General features: G+C 43.6%; 1 long non-coding RNA gene across 1 annotated transcript; it reads right to left on the reverse strand.

The window, feature by feature from the left end:
- Positions 1 to 1,121: 1,121 nt before the first annotated feature.
- On the reverse strand, positions 1,122 to 5,330 carry LOC120323150. The gene is made up of 3 exons (XR_005563338.1): positions 5,288 to 5,330; positions 5,123 to 5,179; positions 1,122 to 1,287 (listed from the first exon to the last, which is right to left on the reverse strand). It is a non-coding gene; the product is annotated as an uncharacterized LOC120323150 (long non-coding RNA).
- Positions 5,331 to 5,969: the final 639 nt, after the last annotated feature.

Consider the following 5,969-nt stretch of genomic DNA (forward strand, 5'->3'; position numbering starts at 1 on the left):
TTTGTTGAAAGGAAACTTTGGTCCCCCTGGAATTGCAGCAGGAGGGAGCGACGGGGGAATCGTCCTGCCTTGCTCCCAGCCAAGTTTCATCCCTCAGCTGGAGATCCTGGTGCCAGTCAGTGACAGCTCTGGGAACAGCTGGGGAAGAAAGATCCCTTGGCCATGTGGATAAATGTACCCCAGGACTTGGCTGAGTTAATTGGATTCTGAAATAATGCCAAAATGTTAGTCAGTTTGAAAAGGTTGTGACACAGATGATTGAAGAAGTGCATGGAAACAGGAGCTGAGTCTTCTGATTTGCCTTTAGAGGGCTTAATACTGTAGACTTTCTTCACTGAAAGAGTGGTTAAGCATTGGAACAAGCTCCCCAGGGAAATGGTGGAGTCACAGTCCCTGGAAGTGTTGAATAAATGGGTGGACGTGGCACTTTGCCATCTGATTTAATGGACACAGTGGTTTTGGTTCAAAGGTAGGACTTGATGGTCTTGGAGGTCTTTTCCAACCTTAATGTTTCTATGATTCTGTGAGTGTTCAGCCATTACCCTGTAAGCTGCCTTCCAAAATCTGAGCAATTGAAATGGGCAACTATTTCCTATCTGAGAAGTAAAAGCGCAAAGGTCAGCTCTGATAGAAATTCTGCATATCCCAGGAAAGAGAACAACCACTCCAAGGGCTGGGGCTGCTTTGGATCCAGGGACACAGCTGGACCTCATTCACTCCCAGTCCTTCATCACTGGACAAACACCACATCAGCAGTTGCAGAGGGGACTGTTGTTGTGCTCAATAAATAATCCATCACCACATTCCAGGCAGAGCACCTAATAAATGGGAAAACATTCTGCAGTCATAAAACCCAGTGATATCTAAAACACGAAGCAACTGAAGCTGGAGCAGCTTTACTTCAGCTCTATAAAACGAGGAGTCACACAGAGATTTGGAAAAACCTTTTTTTCCCAATCTGGCAAGCGTTGTCTCGAGCAATAAATCCCAAAACCAGGATGCCTGGGGGTACTGCCTTGGGAGCAGTCAGTTTAATTGTGATAACCCAGAAAAAAGCAAGTCTCTGAGTCTTCTAATTCAGAGAGGCTCCTGCTTTACACACTGCCTTGTCATGTCTCAGAAAGTCAGGGGTCAGGGCAATCAGATTTACATTTGCCTTACCAGTCACCAGAGGTGTTGGTGCTACCAGCTGCTGATCCTTCCAGCTTCCATTGCATCACTCCTCTCTGGCTCTCATCTGCTCCATATAAAAGTCTTTACTGGACCTCAGAGACACTCTGGCTTTTCCTTTTTAGGCAAAAACAAACAAACAAACAAACAAAATTTTCAGCTTTGCCTGGGTGGTTTCTTTGTGGTTTTGAAGAGGAAGGAGAGTTATTGAGTTTTTTTCCCAGTCCCTGCCTTGAAAAGTGTTTCATTCGCTTTTCCCAAAGTGCCTGTGATTTGAGGCAAGATCAAAAACATGATAAAAGAGTTCTAATCTCTCAGCCATTATATCTCATAGATATGTGAGAGAAGGTGTACAGAGGGACATGTCTTTGTTTGTCATCCAGTAGGGCCAAAATTGCAATTCCTGATGTAGAATTGGTCTCTGTTTTGCAAGTGCTGGCAGGACAAGAGAGAAACTTTTTAAAGGCCGTGGCTCAGTTTATGAGAATAAATGTAAAACATACAAGAAAGATATAAAAAGGGATCTGGATTTTTCCTGCTGTTCTGCAGAGAAAGGCCACAAACACCATTCTCATGGTCTGACTCTGCTACTGCCTCAAGCCTTACACCAGTAACACATCAGAAATCCCCACATTTTTAACTTTCATGTTAATTCTTCTCAGAAATAAAATGAAGAACCCTCCACCATTTTTGTCAGTGGACCCCAGGGTTCTACATGAAGACCTGAAAAGATACCTAATATCTGAGACCTCTGAAACATTGCATTGAGCTACCAGGCATTAAAGAGGACATGTAGGAGATTTGAACCCATCTCTAGCAACTGTTGGGGTAGCCCAGCTTATTTCTGATGACACAAAAATAGCTGTGCAAGCAGCTGAATTGTGCTACTAGGTCAGATTCTGCAGATTAATGCCTAAAACAGCTCAGTGGTGCTGGGCCTTTGGGCTCAGTTCTGCAGGGGCCTTTGCCTCCTCAGCAGTAAGATGAAGGGCTGCTGCTGCTGAGCTTTCTGGTGCTGTTTCAAACAAGCTCATCCCTTCCTAAACAAGTGTTCCTTCCAGCATCCCCCTGGTTAATAAGTTGGAACTCATTCTACCCCATATTCCTGGAGTTAATTAGTGAGACACTGACACAGATCACGCAGAGATCCCATCCCTGGAAGTGTCCAAGGCCAGGTTGGATGGGGCTTGGAGCAACCTGGGCTAGTGGAAAGTGTCTCTGCCCATGGCAGGGGGTTGGAACTGGGTGATCTTCAAGATCCCTTTCAATCCAAACCATTTTACGATTCTAAGATTAAAACAAGAATGTGAAGCACTAAAAACCACTACAATTTTTCATATCTGGACTAATTAAATTCTCAATTAGCCCAGTATCCCCACAGAGGAGTATGAAAAATTACTTTGGTATAAGTCACCTGATGTCAGTTCATCCTCCTGATAGTCTGGTGTTGCTGCATTGCTGATGCAGCATCTTTGTGTAATTGTCAATAACTTGTTGAGGATTTCCACCCACTGTCCTGATTATTATGCATGATGGGACTTATTTATTTACGTCAGCAGGAACAACTCGAGACTTTATAATCAAAGTTTTGCCATGTAAACAAAGGAAAAGGGTGACTGAGACTGCACAGAGCAGCAATAATATTTAGATCAGTCCCATCATGGAAGACCTGGACCACAAAGATGAATTACCTAATCCTTCCTGACTCTGGACTCTCAAACTGACCAAAAATATTTGAATTAACTAATTTGTCTCCTCAAGTGAGTCATTCTATACATTTCTCACCTACAGTTTTTTAAAGATGTGATTTAATTTCCTCAAACAGGCCAAAGAGAAACAATATTGAAACAAAATGCAGCAAAGTTTGCTGAGAAAGTTTTCCCAGAGTAAATTACCGTAAAGCAGAAATTAATCTGGCCCACAGTTAACATCTACTATTTGTTAAGCATTTTAAGACCATTCACATTAAATCAGTGTGATTTAAACCTTGGTTAAATAATTTTGAGGAAGAGCAAGCATCTTGTTTTTCATTATGACACTCTCACTTAGGAGCCTTCAGGCTCCTATGTAAATAAACTTCTTCATCAACTGCTCCAGACTGTCTGTGTTCTTGCCTTTACCTTTCAGAAGACACTGATGGTAAATAACAGATAATTTGAATTTCTCTTTTCTTAAGGGATAAACTGCCTTCTGTTTACATCCCAGTCCTGTGCCCAAGAACATAAACAACTACCACAGAGCAGATGACATGCAGGATATTGCTGGTGGGTCAAACCCCTGGAATATCAATAAATGCAGGACCCAGATCTTCAAAGGGACTTGACTCCTACTGACAGAATTTGATTCTGGGGACCTGGGACATTGTTGCAAATTGATGTTCCACACCCACGTTCATAAGTCACAAGTAAAAATTTGATTGAAGGTCCTGTAAGACATAACTCTGTTGAAAATGTTGCCACTCAGAAGCACGACTTATCTCAGCTAAACAGCCTTTAAAAATGATCACACTCTGGCTCCATGCCTGGAACCAAAATGAAAGGCAATCTCTTGGCCTGGGAAGAACCAGACAAGCCTCAGAAGGGTAATTTTCAGCCATTTTCATCCTCTGTGTAAAGAGAAGATAAGGGAAAGACAGGAATCAGGACTAATAACAGCCTGTTCTTTACTGAAGCTTCTAATCTTGCTGTTAAGTAAATTAATTTTTATATAGAGGGATATAGAAGAAAGGCATTAATGTTTAATTACACCTAATGCTTTGCTGCTCAGAGCAATACCAAAGCAGATGTTTGTGTTGATGTCTGTGGTTTTAGTTGTACACATCTCAGACAGGAGTGTCTGTAATAAACATGTAAGGGAGATGTTTTCCTGTTAGAAAAAGAAGAAGAACTGGGCTTATTGGGGTAGATTTGCAGTGCTTGAGATCACCTGAGTGTACATGATCGTCCCTAGCAAAAGCTGTGTAAGGATTTGTCTACAAGGACAGGCTAAACCTGCCCTCAGAGATCCCCTCTATCCATCTCACAGCACTGCCCTTCCATTACTCAACTGTTTTTCCTCTCTTGGATCTCATCTGCCAACGTGCTGATTTGACCCAAAAGAAATTTCTCCAAGACCAGGAGCTAATTTGGTTGATCTGAGCTATAAAGCAACGTGAGGCAATTGTAAAAGTGAGGGGGGAGTAGGTGCACAAGGTTTTATTGCCTCCTCTCCTTAAATCCAGGCAAGCTATGGGGAGCTGCACTGGTGCTGTTGCTTCCCTCTCTCCAGAGTCTCGCTGTGACTCCTTGTGCCACAGACCCAGAGGCTCCTGTCAGTTCAGTCTTCCTCTTCCTTCTTAGAGGAGCATTTCAGATGTCCTTGGCCTTCCTAAATTTTTGGGCTTCAACTTGTTAACTCAGCCCAATGGCAAAAACTTCCCCCCCTTCCCAGGCTGTGACCTCCATCAGTGTGCCATGGGGTGTCCATGATGGATCAGAGGGAGCACAAAGCTGTCCTTTGCTTTTCCTGTCACCCTGGCGGAACAGCCACCAGATCTGTGGCACATAGAAGGCCTTCTGGTAAACAGTCCTTTAGGAGCACCTTGGGAAGTGATCTGCCCACGTGGTGGTAAATCCAGGTTAATTTTTCTATTCCTGATCTTCTTTGCCACTTTGTCTATCACCTTGCACTTGGCAGATACAGCCAGTTACCCTGCAGTGGTTATACATGAGTACTCCACTACCAAAATGGGGGAGAAGGAGCAGTGGACAATGCTTTTTCCCCATTGCTGGGACTGGAAATCGTGGGAAAATTGCTCCTGGGACATCATTTACCTGACATGAGAACTACAGTAAATAAAGAGTAATTCTGGCAGAGGAACTGGGATAAAATGGCATGGATTAATGAGTTAGTCTGGGAAGGAGCAGACTATCTGCAGCAAGGATGAGCAGGGCTTTGAGGTTACTCCTCTTACCTGTGATTTCCAGGTGTAGGCTGCCTGTTCTGGCTTTATCCCACCACAGCACGGGCTCTGGCATGGAGAAAGATTTGCCACAGGCATATGAGTGACACCAGAGAGCACAGTCCCATCACTGGGACATCTGGATTGGGATAGGAGTCCAGAGGAGCCCTTGCTTACCCTTCCTGGGGCCAGGCTAGGAGCTGCCTCACCGAGGGGGAATTCTAGGAGACCTGAGAATATGCCAAAAGACATGCAGCAAACGTCCCTGGACACACAGATCCATGACCAGCTCCTGATTCTGCAGTTTGGGAAGCCCAGGAGAACAAATTCGACGCCCTGCTTCCTCAGAGATGCCTATATTTAGTCAGATGAATTCCTGTTTAAGAGCAGAGAGTTTTCACTGGCTGAGCCAGAGGCAAAACAGATGCTCAGCCCAGCCAGGAGGCCATTACACTGTGATTATTATTACTCCATGCTTAATTTCCAGCTCTCTGGTGCTTGTCAGTGATGGATGCTGTGACAAAAAAAGCCCTCAATTCTGCAGATAACTGAAAACATACGGGGATGTAATTCTCTTCCTTTATTTTAGTAAATCTCCATTGTTCAGGTAAACCATCTGGCGATTATCACATATCCACACTCAGGCCCTGGAGGCCTCAGTCCAAGTTAGGATAATCCACTGCTGAGCTGATAATGAGGGGTGACGTGATAAAATTAATTTTATTTTTTTTATAGTTAGAAGTATTAAAAAGCCATTCAGTGAAATGAAGTTGTTGTTATCACAAATAAATTACAGTTCAGCGGGAAAGAATTCCATTGAAAACTGATTGGCTGTAAAATTAATAATGTTTTGGGCAAC

This window comes from Pipra filicauda, unplaced genomic scaffold, assembly GCF_003945595.2.
Source record: "Pipra filicauda isolate LSUMZ 115617 unplaced genomic scaffold, ASM394559v2 scaffold1_size10287979_pilon, whole genome shotgun sequence".
NCBI classification, from domain to species: Eukaryota; Metazoa; Chordata; class Aves; order Passeriformes; family Pipridae; genus Pipra; species Pipra filicauda.